Source organism: Filicampus tigris, chromosome 9 (assembly GCF_054856515.1).
Source record: "Filicampus tigris isolate MCC_2025a chromosome 9, RoL_Ftig_1.0, whole genome shotgun sequence".
Taxonomy (NCBI): Eukaryota; Metazoa; Chordata; class Actinopteri; order Syngnathiformes; family Syngnathidae; genus Filicampus; species Filicampus tigris.
This window is the reverse complement of record NC_141225.1, coordinates 22,668,875-22,682,460: the sequence shown is the minus strand read 5'-3', so window position 1 is coordinate 22,682,460 and position 13,586 is coordinate 22,668,875. Positions and strand designations below refer to the sequence as shown.

At 42.4% G+C, this 13,586-nt stretch overlaps 1 protein-coding gene across 4 annotated transcripts in view; it reads left to right on the top strand.

Moving 5' to 3' along the window:
* Positions 1 to 13,586, top strand: part of cdh4 (cadherin 4, type 1, R-cadherin (retinal)) — a 230,048-nt gene that overhangs the window by 95,741 nt on the left and 120,721 nt on the right. The window lies entirely within an intron of this gene.

Sequence of the window (13,586 nt, the reverse complement as noted above, 5' to 3'; positions counted from 1 at the left end):
AGGAGTTTGGTCTTTTCGTAGACAGGTGCAGCTACAAAAGGGCGTTTGTGCCGTTGTGGGAGTAGACGACATAGACGACTTGATTTCCAGCCAATCCAAGCGGCTCCTCTCATTCCCTTTAAATTCAGCTTTGGTCAGACGGGAGGACGCCGGCTCAAAATTGGTGTCGTGGCTTGAAATCCCAATACTTTAGTTCATGTAATAAGAAGCAAAGCATGGCATGCTCTCAATATCAATTTTGTCTTGGGGTATCATTTTTCTTCGCTCCATACTTTTTGACATTCACAGCCCTCATTATTCTTCCCTCTCGTTGAGAAAGTCTTTGCCGTGGTCTCGTCTTTTTTTTTTTTTTTTCCTTCTTTTTTTTAAGTCGAACCTTTCTGTAAAGCCGCCGACTGTTTTATTTGTTTGAATGAATCAAGGCCACAGCAGTGAGGTCTGACAGGCTCCTCCATCATGCTTGGCCAAGTGATTGATCTTAGATGGGCTTCTGAAGATTAAGAATCCACAAAACAAAGATGGGTGCAAAATGTCTTATGCTTGCCAACATTTTTCCCTAGCGAGCTGACGTCAGGCAAAACGTGTCTAAGTGGTGGAAGTGCAACAAATTCAATTTGTATTTTGTGTGCGCTTTGACTGAGGTGAAGCCATTTCCGGTTTGTTCCTCCACTATGGATGTGAGCAGCCGCTGTAGAAGCTTTTTAATTTACACTTCTTTAGATTAAGCACCATCATCCAATTAGCATCGAGGCCGCAGTCCCTTGCAGAAGCTCGTTTTCAGACATCCGGCTTAATCATTTACGCTGGCCAGTGCCAATGTTCATATCAGGCATCGTCTGCTCCTTAGTGCCTTTGCAATTGTATAAATCAATATGCCGCTGAATAAATCACATAGCGATGAAGGACAGAATTCATTATTAACATTGTGTCGATGCAGCAACTCTCCCTGCATACAGAGATGCCATTTGAGTTTTTCCACGCCGTGGCTCCCACACTCGTCTCTTTTTGGATTGCCCCATATACGGACGGGGTGGGATACAGATTCCACCACAGAATGCTTCGATTCACACAGGGAACACCGTTGAATCAGATGATAGTCAGATTGCAAACACCGTGTTTTCCGGACTATAAGACGCACCTTTATATAAGCCGCACCCACGCTATTTGAAAATGAAATAATGAAGAAAAAACATATATAAGCCGCACCTTTATATAATCCGCAGCTATGTTGAAAAAGTAAACGCGATATGTTTCAGGAGGCTGCAATTATTTGGGGTTAGATTATTTTCATCCTACAAGAAGCAAGTATAATTAATCAATTCTTGTGTTGGAATTTTTGCCATAATGAAATAAGTCACATTGTACCAAATTTTAACATTGTCTTGTCAGTCCAAAAACAAGTTAGGCAAGTAAACTAAAAACCCCAAAAAACGCAAACGTCCTTTTTCATTTCTTTTGTCAATTTCCGTCTTTGGCGTACATCACGACATCACATCCAAACGCGTGTGGCTTTGGAACCATGATTTTCATGAAATGTTAGGTTGAGTTCCCATGGAAAAACTTTTAAAGTTCCAACTTGTGTTTTCGTCTGCCAGGTGAGAGACTCACAATTCCACTTGAAATCAAATGGAAAAATAATAGGCAAGTGTCTCATATTAACTCCGAGAAATGAGTAGTCGCAAGAACACAGAAAAATGTGGGTGCAAAAGTTTGAGGGGAAAAAAGGAAGGTAATTATGAGTTTTGAGCGTTCCTTCGTGTCACGTTTCCTCTTTTGTCCCTTCTCTTCTTATTTTCACGACTCTCTCATGCCTCACTCCGCCGTTTCCTAGTTCACTGATATCCTTTCAACTCTTACCAAACACTACATGCGGTATGATATTCCGTTAACACACTATAAATTACCTCATTCAAATGATTCGGTGGCAGCGTACAGAAGTCGACTGTTCTGGATTTACAATCATTAGTGTTCTATACTTAAATAATCATTTGTACAATATCCCTCGTCTAATGTGAATTCCCGCCAAGGTCTCATAATCATTGCTCATTTAAATAGCACCAAATGTCACATTTTGACCATTTCAAGCACGGTTTCCTTTCTTTTCAAAGGAGTTTGCTTTGATTAAACCGGTTGTCCCTCTTCAAGTACGTATTAGGTCCTATCTCTTCAGGAAATACTACATCAAGGCTGCCCTGGGAATGGAATGCCAATTTCTTTCAGGGCGAGAGCGCATGGTGACTGCAACACTAAATCATTACTCATTAATTGAATTGGAGTTGTATAGTATTTTCCCCGGTTATTTGCTGGAGCAACAGAATCACCTCTCATCAACTCAACACGAGAGAGTTAGGGAGACAGAAAGGATGAGTAAGTAAGGTAATGAAATTCCTGCATGGCTTGTCTATCTTCGAGCTCCACACATTAACGGATGTGCCGAATTCGCCTGTCACTAGGGAATTGGAGTGCGCACACAACAATAGCCTTTTTCCCTGATGAGGAGCACAGTGCAAGAGGGCTTCAATTTGCTTGGCCGTTCCCACAGAGCCTGGTATTCAGCACAGCGTTCTTTATTCAGAGAAAGCATCCGGGGTAAAACTGTGCTGCGGCCTCTTCTTGTGGCCAAAAAACAAATAGCAGAGGTGGGACACTCCAGTCACATGACTTGACTGAGTCCGACTTGAGTCACCAGTTTTAGAACTTGGGAACAGGGTTATAATAGTTTGGGATTTTTTTTTTTTAATTCAGTTAGTTTTAATTAATTTTTAAAACAGGTTTGAAAAGTTTTTTGGGGGGTCTAAAAATATTTTGGTTTTTTTTTTATATGTGGTGTATTTGTTGAGTCCAAGATCCCCCCACACAAAATGGGGAAATGGTAATTATTGTATCGTGAGGTTCATATCGTGATATTATTGTGTCATGCCATTTGGATATTGTGACTAGCTAAGCTAGTTTGTTACTTTTGTAAATGCAAGATGCAGTTTCAGTTAATTTTCCTTTTTTGGTGAAAATCATTTTTATTTATATTTTGTTTCACGAACGAAAATGTTTCAATTTCAGTTACTAGTAACTGCAATAACTTTGCTTGGCTAAAACTTGTGAAAGACTTTGGACCCTATTTTGGTAGACTGGCGTCCGTGCGCTCAGCGTAAAAACGGGCGCAACGTAATTTTCGTGATGGCGCAAGACTAGTCTACCGTTTTTGTGGCCTCTTTGGGTGTTCCAGTTGCCTCGTCAACCAACTCATCCGACGATCTGGTAACAGAAAGTAGTTTGCGCTCGTTGTAAAAACGGGCGCATCGTCAAATTTGTGTCGGTGCAATGGTCCCAAACATGGTATACTAAGCTTGGGCCGGCACGAAAATGTTACGCTACTGTTTCAACAGCAACTGCAACGTAACTTTCTATAACATAGTTTATTACTCATTCCGTTTTTTTTTTTTGCAATGTAATATTACACGCAATTGGAAATCCGATAACTGAACGAACTGAAATCTTTTTGGTGCACCTAAAGCAACAGGAATATCTTGCTGTTCTGGCATTTAATGCCTGCTTCCCCACCACATCAGCTGAACTATTCTACCTTTATCTTGAGCACCTTTACTTTGTTGTCGAAAATCTATCAACCGTTGAGTCAGATCAAGCAATTAAATGCCAAGAAAGTAATCCTGTTGCTGCGATTGCAGTGAGCTTATTAAAAAAAAAAAAAAATTAGAACAGTAACAGTGCAAATGCACAGCTCTTTTCACGGTTGAATGCCCTCAGGTTTCCCCTCACGCTCTGTCCTGTATTTTCACAGGCTGTCATGGCTGAAGCTTACCACAGATGGATATTTAAAAAGTCTTGTGCCTTCGCAACGCTCGCACAACGCTCGAGCAGATGCCACGGGGGCGTCGGTGATGGGGCACTTTGCCTCTGCTCCGAGGCCGTTGATTGCAAATTAAAGTAGTTAACCGGGGTGGTTTGTGCAACTTGCAGTATTCATCCATTTTCCCCAAAAAATGCAACTGTGTGCTTCAGAGACATTGTTAAAAGATATTATGAAATCATTTGGAACCAACAGGGAGCCGAACGCAACAGAAACGAATTTCAGTCCGACAAACTTTGTTCCTTTAATCAAAGTAAACATGTTCTTTTGATCGTATTTTGTTGGCCGCCATTAGTCCCTTTGTGTTGCTCCATTTTCCAGATCACAAAGAGTCTGGAATATTCTTTAGCGCGACAATCGAATGCAGCGTCTTCCACTGTGGCATTCAATAAGAAGGCTTCCTCTTTTATGTAGATTAGTGGCATTCTCCGTGCTTGTCACCCTTGCATGTTTTCAGATGTGTATGTCCTGCCTGTCATTGTACGTACAATGTCCACCCTATCACAAGATGGATTTTCAATAGAAAAAGCTCCCTTCTCCGCCCTAATCCGATTTGCAGCCTATTTGTATGGCTTATAAAAGCCTTTAGTCTGCCGCTTGGGTTTCTGGTGCACCCAGCCGCCCGCGCCCCCCCTCCTCTTAGTTTTTTTTTTCTCACATCATAGATCTTGGAGACACAGATGACACGAGGACTGAGAGAGAAAGTGGAGACGAAGGATTAGGACAAAACTGAAGCAGCCGCAACCGTCTAAGAGAGACAAAACAAAATGCAGATGGGAGAATACACAAGGACCGTTTTGTCTTTCGGCTTTCGGTGTGCGCTGCTTCAACGCACATTGGTCAAGCAGGAATTCATCAAACAAATCAAACCACATGCCAGCTGGCAAAGGACTGAGTGACGAATAAACAGATACCCAAAAGATCAAAAGACGAGGTGATTTTTGCTCTCGTTTCCGTTCCCGTAAGTCGCTCGCTCTTGCATGTGGGCTTCAAAAATGAGAACATCCAAAGAGAGGAAAGCGATGACGTAGGCATTCTATCAGCGATTAGAGCTGAAGTGAAGCAAGTTTTAAGAGCCCAAATCGAAGCAAATCACATGACACACCTGTTCAAACGCGGTGGGCGCATGTTAGCATTTGATCGTCCATCATTCATCAACCGTTCCCATTTAAAACCACTGCTGTGTTTGTAATTAGTAATTAGACTCTTGCACCGCATGCTTCCTCTGGCCACTTTGTACAAACTCACACTCGGCGGTAGGTGACATAAGAGCTTTGGGGACATCCTTTGTGCTGAATTAGCAACGTTTATTTGTGGACTCATTAAATCAAAGAAAAATTGGGATCAGAGCGAGAATAATATGAACATCAGGGCAAGTCCAAACTAATACATAGTAACTTTGTTGTGCAAAACACTGCGAGGAAAGTGAGGATAGAAGTGATCTTCTCAATTTTTTTTTTTTTTTTTTCCAAACACGCATGAAGTACAGCGCATCATACACACACGCTCGCATGTTTCATCGTTTGATGCCCTGATAACAGTTTGATAATCATCCGATCTTCAAAGAGCTTCGTGTATGTAATGGCCAGCGGTAAATCTGTTTGCACCTGCGTTGCATTTCGACAAACGCGTGCGATGGCATTTTTTTCCTCAAGGCCCCCCCTGATGGATAGTGACTCAGTAATTTGGCAGAATGGCCCGAAAAGAATGGAGAGGGGGGGAAAAAAAATAAAAGGACTGCCATGAAATCAGCAGGGATGGGTTGAGAGATAAGAGATAATGTTTCATTAGCTTGGGCATTCGTCACTTGGCCCAGCATTACTCTCGGCTGTAAGCCTTCTGTCCACTCCTGTCAGGTAGAGCGAGCTGCTGCAGTGCCAGAGACACCCAGGTTAGTGCGAAAGGTAGGCAGAGGAAATAAATGGAGATGGAACTGAATCAGCACTGCTTCACTCGTTCCAATATGTCTTATTAGGAGACGGTGCTTTTAGTTTTGCCTAGTTAGGGCAAACTGGACAGAATGAGAAGTGCAAGCTCCAAACACACATTCACTGCTGGCTCTACGCGCTCGGTCACTGAGCTTGATGTGTAAGGTCGTTCCCCCCGAAAGTAACTTATCAGAAGGACCCTTCGCATTCCGGAGATTTACGCATTGTTAACCCTTCGTTTTAAGATAGACGCCCCTCCCTTCAAAGGTTAGTGAAATAACTTGAGAAACAAACTAAAGTAATGATAATTTCAAACAACATGAACAAAAACGAATGAAAATTCGGCAAACCGACTAAGGAAATAACTGTAAAATTCAAGGCGAGACTCTTCTAAAACAAAAAATAAAAAGCAGCTGTGCAATAAAATAAAATGCATTGTGTAAATATTTGTTAATTCCATAATGACTGCACCAGGGCTATGATACGTTCTTCAAGCAGGCAACTAGGTATAACGGACAAAATACAATCTCTATTAAGTAGCAAGATGATGGTGCAGACTCTCGTCACACTCAGTTTAAGCTCGCAGCAGCCTTGTGGGGGTTGCTTGGGACGAGGACCATCAAGTTCATGCAGGGGATGAATGGAAGATTTGATAAAAGCAACAAGTGTGACCCCACTTTGAATGAGGCTACGCTTGTGTTTCAGACTTATGGGAGGAGGTGTGGCAAGATGCCCCAGAAGGTCAATAGAGAGAATTGGTGAGTAGGGAAGCTGTGGGGTGAGGCAAGCAACAAACAAAGCCTGGCATTTTGTCGCCCCCCCCCCTCTCCTTTGGGAGCCTTGGATGAATGTCGCTCGCCAGGAGCACAACTCAGTCAAAGCCACTGTGCTTCGCTATTCGTTTATCTGAATAACAAGTGGAATGAGGCAAAGAAAGAGGAACAGAAAGTGTACCCGGGGATGCCTTAACATTATCTACACTGTATTGTCTTTGGCGAACATGGGCCAGTTTTGCCGTTAAACCAAACGGGTTGATCTGACATAGGCCATCCATCCATCCTTCTATTCTTCTATCTATCTATCTGTCTAGCGTCACGCCAGCTAGCTAGCTAGCTAGCTAGCTAACTATCTATCTATCTATCTATCTATCTATCTATCTATCTATCCATCTATCCATCTATCCATCCATCCATCCATCCATCCGTGTGCGTTCAACACATTTTAACATCCAGTAAATCTTGTGGCAGCACGGGAGGATCTTTCTTTGGTCTGTGCCATCTGTAGACAAAAAATCTGGAACACACTGTTCTTCCATCATCTTGGCTTTGAAAAACACCTCGAATGCTTCCTACCTAAAGGAAAGAGTTTGGGGAATGCCCTTGTCAGCTCCTGCATGACTGTGCCCCAGCACACTTTAGCAATGTTCATGCTTGGATGAACTGGAACAAGTTCTTCCTATGCACAGAAACCCATCATAAAGCCCATCAATCAACTCTGGGATTTCTCTTGAACTTGTGTGTGCGCCAAGCCTCGCAGATGCTCTGCTGGATCCCTCCTTCCATTTTCTGTATTGCTTATACTGCTCAAAGTCACTGGGAACTGGAACTGGAACTGGAACTGGAACCGGCTTCGGTCGAAAGGCAGATACCAACCATGGACTGGTCAGAGCACACATGAAGAGATCACATGTACAAACTCAGTCCCAGCCTTTGCCATGAAATCTAAACACGAGCTCAGGTGCAGCCTATTTCGGCGGATCATTCTTGAGAAGTTTCGACATCTTAATTGGAGTCCACCTGTGGTCAATTCAGTTGATTTGGAATAATAAAAAGCGACCCCTGCTTTATACTGTTCACTATTCACTTCCACTGTACATATACCATACTCTAAATTGTGTGTGAGGAAAAAAAGTGTGTCAAAGAGATGTCACACGATAGTCGCCTACGTCTTGAGAGTGAGTGAGTGAGAGTGAGTGAGAGTGAGAGTGTACTTTAAAAAGTTGAAATGTTTTAGAGTGAAGTCAACCCGACAATTTTCTTTACAAGAATACTGTATGTTCTATGCATCCCCACTAGTCGAAACACAGCATTTGGATTCATATTGCATTTGTGGAATATGAGCAATTAAGTTTTTGAGCATTTCAGGGGGCGGCCATTTTTGTCACTTTCTGTCAACTGAAAATGACACAATTGCTCAGGGCTCTGCTAACGATCAATCAGGGCTCAGCTTCGAAAACAGGTGAGCTTCGATTGGTCGTTACCTTAGCTCTGAGCAACCGTGATGTCATTTTCAGTCCACAGCAAGTGACAAAATGGCCGCTCCCCGAGATGGCTAAAAACTGGTGGACTTTGCCGCTTAATTCATATTCGTAATTCGACTGTGAAAAGACAAATAAATACATCAACGGCAGTGAACGAGTTTAAACAAAAAAGTTCACTATCACGAGTATTTTTTTAAAATATTGCTTTCATACAGTGTATATTACTTTATAAATCATGCATTTGGAGATCTGATTTTCCCTTACAGTCAAGTCTAATATCTATAATCAAATATTCATAATCCATCCATTTTGGTTAGCACGCGTCCTCCTTAGGGTCACGGGTGAGCTGGCGCCTATCGCAGCTGCCAGTCGGTTGATTGCCAGTCAATCAGACTGTACAGACAAATAACCATAGACGCTCGCATTCACTATTAAAGGCAACTAAATGACAATTCCGCTGACCCTACCATGCAACTTTGGGGGATGTGGGAGGAAGCCATACTGCTTGGAGAAAAGAGACAAAATAGAGCATGCGAAGTCCAAACAGGACCGCAACTGCGAGGCAGACGTGCTGGGATGTTGTGACTGCTGGTAGGACGTTGCGTTGTCTGCGTTTCTCAGTCATGCCGCACACCTATGCACAGCTTCCCAGCACCCCACTGCAGCCTCCCCTCACCTGCTTCCTTGGCCCATGCAGACGCCTGTTAGCGCTAGCGGTGAACAAGCACTTTAGCCCGCCTAAGAACAGGTGATCCTTCACAGATGGAAGATGCTGTACCCGAGAGAGTTCACGCTCCATCGTTTGCATCCTTGGCTCATAAATCTTTTATAAAGGATGTCAGTTTTGCTTACACAGAGCGGATGAAAATGCCCCACAGGACCAGGATGGAGTACAGGTACAAAAGGCTTTATTGGGTTGCGTGTCTGCATTCTGGTGGGGGTAGAGAGCAACTTTTCCCGGTGTTTTAATTTGGAGCAGTGTTGTTGGTTCACCTGGAATGTCCCCTATTGCCGATAACTTATTGTCGTAGAACCATTCGAGTGCAAATGAGTGAGGGGTGTTGAAAATGTCCTCAGAAAGATGTTGCAGTTCATTAAATCTCATTGGCATGTTTACGCACACATTTGCGTCTAAAAGTGATGTACTCCAAGTCTATGGATTGAGTGTGTCCCTTTTGACTTCAATTCTGTGCTTGTCTTATTTAAAGTGGTAGTCAACGCAAACATTTTTTTTTTTTCAAGAATATGTTCTATGCAAGCCCACTAGTTGAAACAGGGCATTCTGATAAATATTGCGTTTGTGGAATAAGTGGTAAGCCACTCATTTTTAGAGTCCATGGGGGCGGCCATTTTGTCTTCTGTTGACTGAAAATGACATCACAACTGCTCACAACGAGCAATCACGGCTCAGATTCAGAAAACAGGTCAGCTGTGATTGGTCGTATTGAGCAGTTGTGACGTCATTTTCAGTCGACAGAAGACAAAATGGCTGCCCCCAGAGATGGCTAAAAATGCGTTCATTTTGCTGCTTAATTTATATTCCACAAACGCAAAATTAATCAGATTGCGCTGTTTCAACTAGTGAGCCTGCTGGGAACATATTCTTGGAAAAAAAAAAAAAAATGTTTGGGTTGACTTCCGCTTTAAAGGCGTGATGGTCACAGACAGTCAAATGTTTTAATAGCTGTAACTGCTTTGGACATCAACGCTGCTCACTTTAATCTGTTCTTTTTTTTTGTCTAGAGTACAACAACACATTTAAAATAGAAACGGTACTGTCAGAAAGTCACCCATACACAGAAATGCCTTGAACCGAGTTAGCTTATCACGACATGACAACGTAAGACGTCCTCTCTGAACCTGGTTTTATGTTGTTTTGCACAAGTTGAATATTACCCAGTGGAGAATAATCCAGCTCGTTGTGAACATGTGTAGATTTGCCTTTTGGCTTTGGTTTCACTGAAGTCCCGCAAAACGGTGAATAAAAAAAAAAAAACGGTTAAAAAGTTCCCCTCTGAGCTCCTTTCCGTAAATGTCAATGTGCATTTGTGCTTGAAGAAAGCCATCGGGTACCGCTGATAAGTTCCGCCACCCTGAAGTCATTGTTGCCACGTAATTGTATTTGCACAGCTTACCTGTTTTGCTGGGGGAGTGATTCTGGCTCTGTAAATCAAATTATGTGTTTTATTCCACCTCTAATGAGCGATTTAACGATATAAGTGCGCTGGGCTAATGCCAACCGACGGCCATAAGGAAACAACGTCCCACTCAGGCTCCCTCGCCAGCCAAATGGATGCCATTATTGCTCGTGTTCTGCATGAGTGGAGATGATGAACAGGAAAATAGTCACAGTGTCTTCTGTTTGTTTCTTCACTTTTCAGCTCACTGACTCCTTCAGCCTCACGCTCTTTCCCATCTTGAGCTATTTACTTACCATGACGTATCATTTCAGCAGGGTTTCTTCGGTGAAATGATCAATTAATGTTGGAGTTGCTCCTAGCTGTCCTTTTTTTTTTTTTCATTTGTATTGAATATTTAACAATAAGTGATCAATTTAACTGTTTTAAAAGCCGACTTAAAAATATCTTAAAAGAAACTAAAAATACCCTGAATGGACAGGTATCATCCACACGGGTTGATTTTGATCAAATATTGCTTTTTGTCTGGTGCGACTGGAAAATGGAATCAAATATGTATCTTTTTTTTATTTTGTGTCCTCTTTTTAATATACATACTAACATGACAGGAGCTTGACAGGAGCACCGTACATGAATTCTGCTAGTTTGCACTGCATACTGAATGAGGGGAAAATGCTTGATAGTAGTTAGGAAACGTTATCTGGCGGCGCATTTCTCCCTCATTTCTGTCTTAAGGCAACAGGAAGTGGCCTCACTACATCTTTTTTCCCCTGTTGATTTGAAAGGCGAGTAAATGACAATCGATTGGCCCGCCGCAGAGTTCCGTGGCCCGCTAACTGCTAGTCTGGCAGAGAGGCTATTATTAGTATTGCTCAGCATGTCGTGCACGGATCAGGTAAGTGGCTGTCTCTGACAAATGCTGTTTGCCAGCTCACTCCATTATCTATGGGGAGCAGTACGACCGCCGAGTCTCTGTGCTAATATGCAAGGAAATGCTTATCAGATCATATTAAGAGGAGGCCCTTCCAGGGACCAAGGGATGTAATTGTTTTTGACAAGCCACAGCCCCAGAGCCGTGAACCCTCCAGAGAGGAAATGGAGGCTCCTCTGCACATAAAGTGAAAGCAGGGGATAAAGGCTGAGTGGGGCACACGCATTCTATTGGGTTGGCATCAATTTGGAGCATGTGATTAGCTGTCTTAAATATACAGTATGTGGCCCGCCACGTCTGCCGATGGAGGGTTTAGCTGCTTTAAGAGCCAAACTTATGGCGCCAATAAAATTTACAGCTCCGCGTTCTCACAACAGTGTCAAATACCGCACCTGAAGCCTGCTTTCGTGCAGATGACTGCTCTGTTAGATTATTGTTATGTTTATAGTTTGCGAAATGGCAGAGCATGTACATGGACGGGCTGATGTACCTGGCATTCATTTTTTTTCCCCCCATTGAAGAACATGAATTACACATGTTGAATAAATGAGCTGCATGACTTTACCAACCTTATTTAATGAGTTGCTCTAGATTTAGCTGGAGTTTTGCTAAATCCCTGTTTATTCCTGTTACCACTGTATGTTTATTTATACATATTAATTCTCATTGGAATTTTCTCACTTTTGAAATGAGTAATAGTTAACAGGCATTCTTTCCCTGGAATTGAGAGTTTAATGGGACGTTAGAACGTTACAATGTCAATTATGCTCAGTTATGCTGTGGCTGCTTACATTTCTTATAAAATGTGACTATTAACAAACCGTCATATGACAAGTTCAGGTCCTGACTCGACTCGCGAGGGCAAACAATGTCAACAATGATGTCACACCTGCCATGTGATCAAGGAAGCCAAATGTATGCCTAGGAATGACTGGTTTTTAATCACAATTTATAGCAGCTCAGAACGTTGGAAGCCGGCAAATGAAGAGGCGGAGGAGGAGGCAAGATAGTGCAAACAATTTTATTTTGGCATTACGTTGTGACTGCTGCAACTTTGTGACAACAGTACGATTGCATGATTTCTGATAGTTTACAATTGCAATACGCTCACATTAATCAAGCTTGAACAGATTGGACACAATGTCTCAGTTTGGGCTGTTCAGTGTTGAGTAAACATCAGATGTTCATCATGAATTGGCTGGTAAAATCTAAAACCAGGACAAATTTGTTTTAACACCATGTTCCCTTTAAGTGTGCGCATTTAATACACATTTATTTTCCCAACTGTTTTATTATGACCGAGTTGCTTTTTTACAACATTGCTGCAACCTGAATTTATAAGCCAGAACGCATGTTTTCTCTATCACCGACCTATGCTAACACAGTTGTAAAGCCATTTGCAGGAAATATTTGGATGAAATACAATTCATCCGAATTAAATCAGTTTCCTCCTGTGGCCGACTTGTACACTGGAAATGGTGCAAACTAGTAAATTCCTCGGTGTTCATAACCATGAGACACAAAACAGTGGAACAACCGCGCCCCCCCCTAAAGGGTGAGATTAGTTGGGCTGTCACAAAACTGTCTTTTTTCCACATTTCTATAGACTTCTTTGTTTGTGAAAACCAGACAAAAAAAAAGCAATCTGGTCGATGGGACTGAATAGACATGAAAGGCCTTGCCTCGGGGGGAGATGGGTTTGCTAATTGCTACTGTTTTACTGGCTATTGTACACTTAAATTGATAGTATTTGTGTCCCCACCCCCACCCTCCCGACACACGCACACACAAAATAAGGGACCAAAAGCAATTGTTGGCATTGACAGAAATGGCAGAATGGGTACATGTTTTGGAAGATTGCACATAAATGCTGTTCCAGGTGTGGTTGTCGCTTTTGCCCATTGACACTAGAATGGAAACAGCGGGGGCTCACACTGCAAGAGAGGGAAAAAAAAAAAAAAACATGAGCACTAGACAGAACAGGAGATGCAGTGGTTGAACATGACATCTCCAAAATGATGCAGACAGCCGAAGAAAGTCAAGTGGCCCAGTGCCCGAAAATATTTGGGCTGCCGACACTTCACCGCGCTGCAATAAATGTACTAATGAGTAAGCGTAGCGTTAGCTACTCTAGCTATGCCAAACAAGTTTTATTCTTCACACATCTTTACACCTTATCTTATCCTGCGAGTTAAGAATTTGACTCCAGCAAGTATTGCCTTTGTAAAGAAAATACATACCTATCTGATTGGTGGTGTGGGGATATTCACCGACTTCACATATAGAAGGCCATCGAGTTCATTGAAACACGCTAGCTTACTGTTACAAAACCTGGCGGGAAACATGAATTTATCGTTTGTTGCTTTAATCTACTAATTATCTTATCTATTTCTTACGCTGTGCTCCACAAATGTTATGGATTAGGGATTCACAGTGAAAATGGAAGCGACGTGAAGTCGACTAC